Genomic DNA, 14260 nt, shown 5'->3' with positions numbered 1-14260 from the left:
GATGTTTTGTTTTCCTCTAATGGCAAGCATGGAATATAATACTTATTATTTATGTATATTAATTTGCTTTAAATCCCCCTGAAATTAACAATAACAGTGTTATCTACAGTCCTCAACTGAGTCAGCCATGTTGCACCGCCATGTTTATACCGTAGCCCAGAAGGGACAAACCGAACACTGGCCGTAGGAGAGCGTGAGACATGGGGGGCGGTTAGTTGGTTGCTATCTGCAACCTCAGCAACAGATGCCACTAAATGCGAACCACACACTCGACCTTTACTGCTACACTTCACACCTACAGACACTTACCTGCACTACACACACAACAGTCGGATATGACTGCAGCAGCTACGAGTGTTCGGGCGCTAGCTAGCTAGCTAACATCGCCTAAATTAGCCATGACAGTAGCCAGTTTAAATGCTCACATCTTTCATACAACTTGACAGTAACAAAGTGAACGCTATGCCGAACATGTACTCACAAATCACCTTAACCAGGAGGAAGAGGAGCTGGACAGGAAAAAGGAAAACATCAGCCTCTCGGCTTCATTTTGGCGCCTGCCCCCTACCGGAGCCCCGAGGCATTACCAACAGATCGACGAACCATCAAACCACACTGATCTGTATCATCTATCTGTTTTACTACCTGCGTATCACTGGCTGCACAGCCTTGAGAGTAACCAGCCCTAGAGCACATTAACAACCAGAAATAGATTTAAATGTCTTAAAAAGGTATTAGTGTAGTAAGGTTGAATAAACTGCTGCTGCTCGGGCTGGACAAAGGAGAATATACTTTATAAAAATAGCTGTTTATCTGAAGATCAATTATTCATGTCTGCTTCATTCAGATCATACCTCCACCTGTTTTCTGTGTAAAGTCCCACTATACATCATTTGTATGTGTACTGTATGTGTTTTTATTCATACTATAAGGTTATTTCTTAGTGTATCTATATGTATTATTGTGTGTTACTCTGCTAGTTTTTTTTTTTTTATTTGCACTTCTCTTTTGATGCTGTACTGCATTTAGTTTTCAGCGTAACTGCAATGTCATCTATATGAAGAATATATATCACTTTACTTTCACAGACAAATAAATGTATGTTATTCCTAACCTGGAACCTGCTCATATCTGAAACAGACTTCATATAAAAATGGGAGAAAAAAAAAAAATCATCTTGTTCTTGGTTCTACTTAATTGGTTTTCAACGTAATCCAATCAACCTGGATTACGTAGGAAAACCTGCTGTTCTTGGAACAAACCTTGACGGTTGTGAAGTCGTAGCTGTTCTTACTGTGCTGAACTTGATGAAAGAACGGAACAATCCTCTGAAGACAAGGCCCATTTTTGGACACATCTCAAACCCTTTATCTTCCCCGACATCATTCATGCAGCCTTATTTCATTTGCAGTGACTGAGCAGTGTTATAAATAAATCTATCATGCTTACAGGGCCTCGAGCTACTGAAAAGCCGTCTGTGTATTTATGGATCTATTTGCTCTCCAAGTCTTTTAATTGGGAGGATGATTCAAAGATAAATATCCTGGAGCGGTGCCAGCTTCCCCCCTCCCCCCCTCCAGCTCTACTCCACAACTCCAGCCCTGCACCTTGTCCCTGCAGCGTCGCCAGTATTAAAATTCTGGATCGCTCACAAGAGAAAAGTAATTTTCCACCGAGAAGACTTTTCCTCGGGTCTAGATTCAACATCATTTTCTGTGTGTTTTTATCTGTTTTGTTTAGCCTCATTAGCTGGAGCGACCCTCATTACACGTCAGGGAACATTATTTGCTGTTGTGGTTTCTTCATCAGATGATACACTGAGCTGTCGGGATGTTATTTTCCTCCTAGTGTACGTTTTCATATGCAGGAGTTGAGTAAACCTTTGCATCCCCTGCTGTGGAAATGTACTACGAAGAGTTGTTTAAACAAATTTCCATGAGAGAAATCCATTAAACTCCTCGATCTAAAACACAGGAGAGCCATTAAACTCATGCTGCTTTTTAAAATGCAATGTCTTGGTCACACTGTTCATCAGCACCATGCAAGAAGGCTTCTTGGTAACAAGGCAGCAGGCAGAAACCAAAATACAGTGATACTGTATCACATCTGCTAACCTGTCAAGAGGGGCCAAGTGTTTCCTCACACATGCTGGTACCGACATTTTCTCTGTGACATCCATGTGATTTTATGTCTACTGAGATGCTCTCAACTATCTGTGGCATTGTGGCAGGCGCTGCTCTGAAGATACACAGCTGCAGATACTGAACTGTACAGAAAACAGGTCACGAAGTGTGTTGAAATGTGAAGTGTGTTGTGAAGCAGCTGATCTCCTTCATAATCTCCATCTGAACTGAAGGCTTCAGCAGGAACGTGCACAGGGTATGTTCAGGATATCACAGGAAAACATGAGGAAAACCCAACCAGCTGGCAGACGGACTGTTCGAAACTGAATAAACTTCAAACAGGAGTGGGTTTTTTTTGTGTAACTTGGCACAGAAACAACTGAGCACAAATAATAGCAGCTGATCATTGTCACATTGTTATGTTCTTAATATCGAGGTTGAAAGCTTGAAGGCTGCTGGTTTCAGCTCTCGATGGTGCTCATTGTGTTTGAAACCAGTTAGCTGCAGGAACAATTCAGCAAATGTGCAACATACAAGCAAACATTTTTAAACAGACAGCTACAGATAATTAATCAACCTTTAACTTTCCAAACTATAAGATAATATGTCTTAAAAATCTACCACATAATTCAGTTGGATAAAAACAACACGCCATCCACTTCTCTTTGTCAGAGTTACACAAAAAGGGACCCAAGCACAGGCACAACGAGCTTTAATGAAGCTGAATGTCCAAATATGAAATGGAAAAATCCCAAATTTAAGCACCAAATGGCACACAATAAAACAGAACCAAACTAAGTGTAAACCACAAAGTACAAATCAGAAAAGCACAAGGACACAGGCAGCAAACGCAGGTCAGACATGGCAGTAAAGAGACGAACACTGAGGGGAAAAACGCAGGAGTGATTGAATTATGGAACGCAGGTCGGCAGGAGAGAAGAGTCAGAAAACCAAACGCCGACAGGATGTGGAAAGTGAAACATGACACATGAGGACAAATAAAACAGAAAAGAACTAAACCAAAAACCCAAATCATGACACATTCAACCCTGAGCTCTCGTGACTGTTATGGACCATTTAGCAAAACAAATTCCATAAATTCGACTGTGTGATCTGTTACTGTCACGTTCTTCTTAATTCAAGTGTTTTTTCATTTGTAATTCCCAGCAAACTTTTTGAATAATGTAAAAAAAAACAGGGATCTGATCATGCTGCATAATCAGTCCTGATTCATAAAGTACATATTTTATATTCCTCCTTTTGCTGTCAGTCATTATTATTTTTTACATCTCTGTGCTAATGTGACAGTTTGAATTTGGGATTGTGCTCAGCCACGTCAGTGTTAACAGTATTTATCACTGTCATACTCCAGGAACCCTCTCTGCATCTCACATGAAGAAAATACATTGTTCCCACTGTTACTGACTGGATGTTCTGACTTAATAGGGTTATTCGGGGCAAAACATTACCTGAAAAATATAGTTTAAGTGGCAATGAGTAATCATGGAATCAGTATTTATCTGTGTTAATAGATGGCCAAACAAAATCCTCAGCTGCTTCTGTTATTTTGCATTATAAGGTCAGTCACTGGATAGAATAATTTTAAAATGTTGATTTAATTGCACTTGGCTGGAGAAGCTACAATGCGGGGATAGTGCCAGGCTTGCAATGTCAAGTGCCCCGATTGTGGGAAAACAACAATGCACATGCCCAAAAGCTTCTGGCATTCAAAGCTTATGATATAAATTTGATGCCAAGTGGAGCTCGCTGCCTGTCGACATTTGCTCATAGTTGGCAGAAGTTAGTGCACTTTTGAAGGAAGGGAGCGACTGCAGTTATTAAATTCATCAAATTTAAAGACTGCTTTTTAAAGGGAAAAACCTGAGTTTAGGCGCACGGTTTCCAGATATTGTTATAAACCGAACTGCTGGTAAAAATAATCCCAGACACAACGTAAGAGTGGTTCTGAAGGAAATAGCTTGTTTGTCAGAGAAAAGGTTTCTTTTGCTCCCTGTGTGTGTTATTATTTCAGTTCAGCATTCAACACAATCTCACTCATGAAACTGATTGGAAAGCTAAACACTCTGGGCTTGAGACCTCCTCACAAAAGGACCCCCGACGGTTCAGATTGGCAGTCAGACCTCCACTCAGCACCGGAGCCCCGCAGGGCTGCATGCTCAGCCCCCTCCTGTTCACACTGTACACCAGTGACTGCACTCCCAGACATCGAGGGAACTCATCAAGGATATCGTGAAGTATGCAGACGCGGGGGCGACTCCGCCATCATCAGCCGCATTATAAACAACCATAAAAGTTCATATCAGGAGGAAATCAACAACCTTGCAGAGCGGTGCATGGAGAGCAATCTACTGCTCAACGTCAGCAAAACCAGGGAGCTGAGTGTTGACTTTCAGAAAAATGGAGGCGAAGACACACATCCCTGTCAGCATCGGTGGAGCAGGTGAAGGGTTTTGGGTTCAACATCACACTAAAGCACAGAAAAGGCTTTACTTCCTAAGGAAACTCAGGAAGGCTGAAATGCAGAATCAAATCCTTGTCAGCCTTTACAGAGAAGCAACAGAAAGCATCCTGACTGGAATAATGACAAACAAGCATTGTTTGTGCACGGCCCAGAATAGGAAGTATCTATAGCGGGCGAATAAAACCGCCCTGCTGCTGTCTGGTAAAAGAAACAGAACAGATGGATTTTCATCATGAGCATCAGGTAAAAGAGTGAGTACAGAGCAAATCTTTCAAAAGCTTTGCACTTAAAAATCAGTTTGATTCAACAATAACCTTGCCTTTTTAACAAAAGCCAGGGAAAACATTTCTACAAGTGCCTCCACTCGTATGAAACACATTATGTTTGACTTAACAACAAACCATTTGAAGATCTGGGAACATCCTTGAAATGCAACATCACTGCATAGAAAAACTCAACAACAGTCGGTTTCATAACGGAGCAGTCAGAGTGCTGCAGGAGTGGGAAAGCTTGAAAGTGCCTTGAAAGATTGATGGGTTAAAAGTCAGGGCATGAAGTTAATCCCTTTGTGACTTCTTCTCTGTGGGCTTCAAAACAAGTTATACTCTGTTCTGTATGTCTCCACTTCAGGGTTTAAGCGTCTACCGCTCTGCACCACATGCCTCACTTCCGATGGCAAGGCCAGGCCAAACCTATAAAGAGGGTTCAGTGAGCTGAAAGGCTTTTGAAAACAAGTCTATTCCAATTTACTGTCTAATTTCAATGTGTATGTTGATTCTGATACTGGCAGACCTGCACAGACAAAACATATACAACTGCTTCCCTCCTTAAAGATGCACTGCATAGTTAGAGGGAAGACATTTTAATCCGGAGGGATTGAATGATATTTCAGGAAGGAAGAAACAAACTGATCTTAAAGAACACAAGTTGAGTTTGAATGTCTTCTCTAAAACTACATCACGCCCCTTTAAGTTTTTGAACTACAGCTGATGTAATCGTGGGGCTTTGGGGGATGTTAGATGAATACTGTGCCTTACTTTTCTTCCTGGAAACTGAAGAGGCCAAACTACAATACCTCATTCAGTACCTTTACTTCATGTCTCCTCAGCTTCAACCCTGCCGCTCTCCGTCTTAACGTGGCGGTGATAACATGTACCCTGTGATTCTCAGTCATCCCGTTAAGCAGGATCAAGATGTACTGAGTTAAAACCAGCCGTTCTTCAGTTGCCTTTGACTTCAGAGTACTTCCATGTGTCTGTGTAGACTCTGCTGAATCTCCAAATCCTTCTCCAGGTGATGCAAACTCAGGCCAAGCTGCACAGAAGACAGACTCAGCGTGAGACACATCGTTCTCTCCACCACTACAACTCAGTCCATGAAAACAAAGTTACACTCTGAAGCTCTGACAAGTGTAACACTGCAGGTGTATAAACCTGTCACTCCATGTGAGATGCATGCACTTTATATCCCATATTTACTTTTCCTTCAATAACGCTGTAAATAAAAGGTGGCGCTGATGCAATCTGCCAACATGTGACCTGGACCCACTCAGCTTGATTTCCAATCTTGAGTGGTCTCTTTTCAGAGTTGTGTTGGCCTCCCCGATATTCAGCTTATTCAGCCTGACTGAATTTAGCGGGCTCATCTGTTGACAATGACAGGCTAAAGAAATGGAGCGCCTCAATTCAATATTTCACTGAGCACTTTGGCGGACGGGAGCAACATTTACATGATGAATTGGCAGAGCGAAATATTCTAATAAATATCCCAAAGGCTGAATTTGAGAGATAATATATCACCTAGCTTTGAGCGTGAGCCGGGACCACTTGACATTTCTGTCATATAAACGCAGGGAGGAAGGCTGTGCTTCAGCGGTTATTCAGGACACTGAATATTAAGAGAAAGCGTGAGTGGGAGATGTCGTTTGGTTGCATAAAAAGGTTTGCAAGGTTGGTCTATGGATGTTGTAATCTCTGCAGAGGAACAAAGCAGTCAGGTGCAGATCGAGCGACGATGGATCATTACTCATCTCAGACAGAAACAGGGTCGTCTAATTCATGCAGGTATGAGACCAACGCGGTTTTAAATCCAGAGCTGTGTTATTAATTCCACAGATCTACACAATACACACACATATATATAAATACAACTAATAGTCACAACTATTGATCCCACTCTTCCCTCTTTTTCATTGTCTGTTTTATCCTGTTGTTGTTGTTCATGTTGAGTCATACTGGAATAAACAATAAAAAGTCAAAGTCACGTCTCATGTGGCTGCACCTGCTGAAGCCAGTTGTTTTAGGAAATTAGTCTTATTTCGAAATTATAAATCTCAAGTCTCATGTTTGTGGCATTGGTGTGTTAGCTGTCACTAAGTTCAGTGGATTTGTTGTTTGGTCACTATAATGTCAGAAAATTGTGAAAAATGTTGATCAGTTTTTTCCTTATTTTCACAAGATGTCTTCCTTAAATGTCTTGTTTTGTCCACAACTCAATGATATTCAGGTCACTGTCATAGAGAAGGAAAGAAACCAGGAAATATTCACATTTAAGAAGATGGAATCAGAGAATTGATGATGAGACTGATGTTGCTTTTCTTTAAAAATGAATCAAAATAGTTGGCGAATGATTTAAAAGTTGACACTTGGTGTTTCAAAATCAAAGTCGACATTTTGTTGAGCATCCTTGACCTCCGTGTTTCCAGCAGTTAGTCAAAAAAAACTTCTGGAATCACCTGAATCCTGTGTGCAGAAGCTCTCAGCTCGCTAACATTTCCTGGTTCCCTTCGCTGCCGCTGCAGTTTATTTTTGAGGATTTTCATCAGTGTTCAACCCCGATTGATGCCTGGATGAAGCAGGACCAAGTTCAGCTCAGCAATCGCTCCATGAATGTCCTCAACTGGCCATCTAGTTTAACTCCATCTCATCATTAGAGTGTCTCCCTGGTTTAAGAGGGTTGAATCATTTTGATTGCTACTGTAAGTGGGAAGAAAAACTGTCGCTCTCATCAGCAGGTTCATTTTTTGTTGGATTTCTTGGCCCAGAGGTCAAAATTGTCCCACCACAACCTCAGGTGTGAACCCTCAGACTTTTCTCTTAAATTATCCAAAACATGTTGTTGTGGTGCAAATCAAAATAAATATCAAAGCAATGCTGTGATCCAAGTTTTTTTTTGTTGCCGAGCCTTGATACCAAGTGCAAAGCCTGGAGGCGTGTTTCTTCAGTATAACATACCTGAGTCGTTCCAGGACAGAGTGGAGATACAGCAGGCTGCATGGCATTAGCACTGGAGGCTGGAGTGCTGCCTGCTCTCTGTGTTTCTGAGTGTGTTATCGAGCAGGCGCAGGCTTCCTGTATCGTAGAGTGGTGTGTGTGTGTGTGTGTGTGTGTGTGTGTGTGTGTGTGTGTGTGTGTGTGTTGAGGACCATACAGGAAGTAGGGCAAGGAGTTGAAGTGCATGACGGCGACATAAGACTGCAAACTGTTTCTTTCACTCTTTTTCTCAGCGTCCTGCTTCTCCCTCCTGCTGCTTCTCTAATTCTAGCAAATCTTAATTCATGCAAGTTTAGAATGAAGGTGTCAGAAACCCCGTGTTCATACGGCAGAGTTGTGGTGAAAACGAATAAAAGGTGCCATGTCAGTAGGTTACAGATGTTAATATTAAATCGACACCTTCCATTCTCGTCTGCTCATCTCATTTTCAGGTTGTATTTCAGGTTCTGACCTTCTCATCTGGTGAAAGGTATAAAAATCTCACTTAAATCTTGCAAATTTCATTAATTCAGACTTTCCTAACAAATGTTGCTGAACCCAAAATGGATTCAATAAGATTTCTTAAAGTGACACCGTAACCCCAGCCACAGACAGGAATAATACATCGAGGTGCGCCTCAAGACTTCGCTTTTATATGTTATTCAATTTACTGTTGAGTCTTTCAGCTCCGGTTTGAAGATGTTAGATATTATTATATGCGGTGAAAGACACATAAATGTTAGAGTCAGACTTTTTGTTGGGTCTGAATCAGGATTTCATAACCAAGACATGAATTCACGGCTGTGTTGTCATACATTACTTTGTGCCCTAGGCGTGGTAGTCATAGTATATTTTTACTGCGATGTATTGCTGCTTTTACATAAATATGTCATTTCGGCTGGTGGTGGTCTCTCTATCATAATAAAACAGACGTTTAGTGTTGAGTGGGAGAGTTTCAGAGCCGGATCTTCTGGAGGAATAAACTCCCAGAGTCACATCAGAATCTAAAGAGCTGTTTCCTGATGGGAGGAGAGCTCACAATTTACTTCTGAACTTTTTAAAAAGTGGATTTATCTTCAGTCCCGTTCATCAGCCTGACTGCAGCAGTGATCTGTGGAGGCGTCCTTCAGTGTCGGGTGTTGACCTGAAAACATAAACACGGACACACAACCTCAGTGTGTGTGGTTGGCTTTCTTATCGCTGAAAATGAAATAATCTGGCTGGTTTTATTCACTTTCATAAGTCTCTTTGGATTTCCTACGCTGCTCTCTGACTCTCTCCTAGAAGTCATAGCGAGTAAACTTGTGGATTTCTGTGGTTTGAACATCGTTAGAAACATTTGGGAAAATGTAAGTAGACAACTCGACAAATTTTTGATCCCAGAATTCGTACAATTCGAATGTTAAAGTACTTGAGACTGTGAAACAGTGAGCCTGTCCAACCTTTGCTGTGTAGTAATCTGCTTCTAACTAGAGTTATCATGGAAAAGGAAAATGTCTTCACCATGAAAATGTTTTTTCTTCTGCCTGTATCAGAAACACGTTAGTGTCTTTAACCCGTCACATTTCATGGATCCGAGTCGATGTCCAGTATTTAACGCCGAGCGCTGACGGTGCGCTCCGGCTCTCACCGTGAACAATCCAGAATATTAAAGAAGGAAAACTCTCGGCCACATTTAATGAATTAATCTGACGGGTTATAGCAAAGTGAGTTTTCACGCGCAGGCAGCTTCTCCAGACTCATTTGCAGAGGTGAGCCGAGCCAAATTGAGGTCAGGGAAAAGGTAGTGGTGTTATCAGCCAATCCATCTCCTTTTTTAATTAAAAGAAAAGGAAAGTCAGTTAAAGGCAGCCTTCTTATTCTGGATGCTGGCTGGAACAGGACAGGATGGCAATTTCGATGAAAGGCAATCATTGATTTATCTGCAAAATTGCAATTAGTACAATTTTCTTCATGAAAATAAGGTCAGACAGAATTTTTTTTTATCAGTAAGATAGGCAGTTCAATTAAATGATTCCTCAGCCTGTCATAGAAAGATTTTCTTTTTTACAGTAAATCCAACAGTTTCTGCAACATTTAGGCTGTTATTGTTCCGAATTATTAAAAACTTCTGGCTGTGCAGAGTTCTTGTAAACAAACTGAGTCGTGTCTGCATTTGTTTTCTCACCAAAAAAAACAAAAAGAAAAGGATTGTGTGAAGTCCTGCGGCCCAACGAATAATTTAAATGAAGACATTACGTATTTAACAAGTAATACTGTTGAAAAAATCATTTGAAAAGATATCTAATGGAACAGAACAACAGCAGCTTCTCCTCCAAATAAGACAGGCTGTGCTGCAAAACATCCAAACTTTGCAAACTGTTCTGTCTCTCAAAACATGTCAAACATTTAACCTTTAGCTCTTAAACTCTCCTCTACTCTTTGACTGTCATGTGACGTATGAAAGTGAAACTCTCGCCAAAAAGCAACCTAGGCATTTTTTGTGATTGTACCTGAGTCAAACCTTTGCGTAAAAGCATAATTACGACAAAAGAGGCACTTTTGATATTGACCGTATTTTCTTTTTCAGGTCAAACTCATTTTCAATGGGAGTGCCCGGGGCAAATATTATGGTAGCATCAACATCTTTATCTTTAAAACAGTAAGAAGTCTCGACGCAGCATGAAACTTTGCTGGTTGTATCACCAGGATCTCTACACATGAACACCAGCACTGAGAACATTGTTTGTGTACACAGAGTTTATTAAAAAGAAGGTTTTTGAACAACTCACATTAGAAGCTGTATCTTCGGCGCGCCGCCATCATGGCAGACAAAAGCCTTCCTGTTAAGGTCGCACTCGGGGGTCGACACTTTTTGTCTGCCATGACGGCGGCGCGGTGAAGATTACATGAAGGTTTGACTCATATACATTCACAAATAAAGCCTAGGTTGCTTTTTGGCGAGAGTTTCGCTTCAATACTTGTGCAAGAAATCCAGTGATGATTAACTCTCATGGAGTCTAATCGACACAAGGTAACAACTAAGTGGTTTATTATTAATATTACATGTGATTCATCGTAAAGGTGGATAATAAGAATTGAAAAGCAAGAGTTTTAATTAAGCTTCTCTCGTGTATTCAGCTCTTCTAACAACCTTCCTGTGGAGTTTGTTTACTGCGTGAACACACTCCAGGTTAGGTATGAGGTGTCAGGTTCACGTCCTCGCTCCAGATGTTGGAGAGAATCTTTATTACCATCCAGAAGTTAAGGCTTGACTTTGGAAATGTCGCCGAGGGCAGACACTCAATTTATCAAGCCTGGCAACAACACAAGTGTCATTTCAACCTTGAGAAATGACCAGATAAACCAGCGTTTTAGTCCTTGAAATCAGATATTTTTTGTGGTCCTTCAGTTAAGATGACTACCCTTTTTCCAAGGTGAATGATAGAAGGACACTTTATCTGAAGCTGACCAACTTGACCAGTGAAATTATAAAATATGATAATAAATTCAAGAGCCTTTCGTTTGTAACAGGTTAATCCAAACACAGACTCCGACGAACATGGACGTCTCTCCTCTGCACAAATAGCAGGAGAGAAGTGGGTGGTGGTTGTGTCTGTTATTAAAAGATATGAACGCCTGGAAGGAAAGACCTCTGTGCCATCTTCCATATGGAAATTGTAAAAATACAAGGCTGATTTTGTTGGACTTTACACGCAGGGCTCAGACTTTAGCCCTCAACACTACACTCTGATAACAAAGCTTCTTTTTATTGGCCCTTTCTCTTCCTTAATCCACAGGAGCAAAATCTGTGTGGCAGTGGCACAGATAAATGTTTAAAGTTCTCCCAATTGAAAGTTTGATTGCTACTTTTTTGGGGGGGACTAGGATACGAAGGGTTAAACCAATTATACAGTTAGATATGTAAAGACATGTTCGCACTCTCAACTCGGCAAATTCAGCAGCCCGATCAGCGGCGTTAAGCTTCAAACTGTGACGCTCTTCTCTCACTCCACTGTCAGCTGATGCATGTGAAGTCCTCCTCGGTCAAGTCAGCAATAATACACAATGTCCAGTTAAACATTCAAACCAGAACTTGTACTTCTTCTGGACTGTTATTAATGCTTTGGTTAGGCTTAGGCACCAACAAAGGTGGTTTAGGTGTCAGAACTACTTGGTCATCCAAACTATTTGATAAGGTTTAATACGTTGTTGTAGACCCTGAGGTCCTACTTAGGGCGGGATTTAAAAAGCTTTGTCCAGTCGTGTAATGTCATTAATGTACGTTGACTAACTTGTATATAAAGTTACTTCAAAATAAAACAACCTTGACTCGTGGTCAAACTCGAGTTTGGTGTGTGATCCATCCAATCAATCATCCTCAAATCAGACTTTTAACTCACACTACTGTACTAGAGCAGCACTTCGAGAAGTGACACTTCAGGAGTAACAGCAGCTTCAAAATTGTGGTTTTTGCTCTTAGAAACGACCTGGTTGACTAATCAACTAAAAATGATGCTGACTGGCTTCCTGTCGATCGAGTTTCAGCTCTAATTTTCATTTTTCTCCTTTTATTTCCTTACTGATGTTGTGTCCAGTGTGGTATTTCATAACTTATGCACTTTGTGTTTTGTAAAGAATAAACTGGGGAAATGAGCAAAACTCATTACAGCCAAAGAACATGAGATAAAGGTAGCAGCAGACTCATTACTGTTCAATCTTTATAAAAGGACCTTTGGTATTAAAGATACATTGATGTGGAGTGTGAGGACACTCATTATATAGTAAATATAGCAGCGACCATCCTTTCAAGAGAAACATTAATACAGTTCCTGTTCAGCTCCTTGTTTAACGTCACTAAATTAAAGAGCAACAAGCTTCTTTCCACAGCTTTAAATCTACCGTCAGGCACTAAATTCCCGTCAAACCAAACTATCATTCCACAAACATAATGAGGTAGTTACCACGTCATCCTCTAGTGTATGTGTCACCTGTCTCTCCTCACCATCTGCTGTCATCAGAGGCATTATGTGAGGGCTGGACCTTTTTTTACAGAGCGGCACAGAGATAAGATAGGATGCTGTATCTGACACGGAGGGAAAACGACGCGGCGCCACCTCGCCATGCAGCACATCTCATTACCCCCGGCCACCCTGTCGACAGCGCCATCATAATTAATCTTCATTGAGCCGCTGGGCTGTCTGGCTGACAGGCTAAATGATTAGGGCGGTCGAATGGGTGGATAACAATGTCCTCCAATGTGGCGTTAAAGTGGGATTCGGTGGCGTTTAATAGCAGGTTGAGGAAACACAGCTAGTCGAGAGCTCCCAGCGACTGTTGACTCTCAAAGAGCCGAGCAGCAACAAGAAGCTCGACGGTTCGAGTCCAATAGGTTTTATATAAAGAATTAACCGTGCTGCAGTGATGTGCAGTAGATCAACATCACGGCAGAGCAATTTACTCACTGCTGCAGAGGTGTTGAGAAGTTTTCATCAGGAAACACACACACACACACACACACACACACACACACACGGCAACCCACTCGCTTGATTTAAATATCAAATAATTTATACTAGCCTCGGTCTCCACAGATCCGCAGATTTGTTTACATCCTGACAGTAGCCAGAGGGTGATCAATTCACCAGATCGATTGTAACTCCTTTTGAGCTCATCAGTTTATTGCATTGCAAAACAGCCTGGAGGAAAAACAATTTATTCCAGCAGTAATGGCATGCATTTATGCGTATAATGTGATTTCTGCACAGCTCACAGCCAGTGAAGCTTTCAGACTGTTTGACAGACCTTCAGTGAGAGGTTTGAACCACAAGCTCCTCTTTCAGAGGGCCAGACAGCGCTAACGTCTGTCTAGACTGCAAATCTGTGAGGGAAACAAACAGAAATAAAAAATAAAGAGTCTTTACCGCCTTTATAGACTCTGAGTTAACACGCTGTTCCGTCCCATTAATTGCAGTCGTTGCACCGAGGCGTAATACTCATTCCCACAGTGGGCCGAAACTGGATGTCACAGAACAGTATTTAACCTGGTTACAATGTAATCATCGCCATCATCGGCTTAGAACAGCTGATTTCTGGCAGCTATTATATGAAGCGTATTGTGAGCCTTGATAGCTTTGAGCCTACAGCAAAACACCAAAGAGGCTTTTTTTAAATATAATTATGAAGCCTTATTCATTCCTAAATACAGATTTTTTTTTTCTTGAAGTTGTGAGTTAATTCCACTCACAAAGTTCCAACCACATCTCAATTTGTAAAACCCACAACTTAAAACATGACAGGTGAGAGAGGAGCAGAACATCTATAACCGAGGAGGAGGATGAACGGAGGGATGTGCAGCAGACTGAGGAGGTCCGGAGGGTGAATGATAAGAATCCCACTGAGACCAGGACACACAGCTCAACTGA

General features: G+C 41.4%; 1 protein-coding gene across 1 annotated transcript in view; it reads right to left on the bottom strand.

The window, feature by feature from the left end:
* LOC119025762 (inactive dipeptidyl peptidase 10-like) overlaps nucleotides 1-14260 on the bottom strand; it is a 112013-nt gene that overhangs the window by 43261 nt on the left and 54492 nt on the right. The gene's annotated exons all lie outside the window — the stretch shown is intronic.

This window comes from Acanthopagrus latus, chromosome 9 (assembly GCF_904848185.1).
Source record: "Acanthopagrus latus isolate v.2019 chromosome 9, fAcaLat1.1, whole genome shotgun sequence".
Taxonomy (NCBI): Eukaryota; Metazoa; Chordata; class Actinopteri; order Spariformes; family Sparidae; genus Acanthopagrus; species Acanthopagrus latus.
Note: the sequence above shows the minus strand (reverse complement) of the source record. Positions and strands in the feature narration are given on the sequence as shown.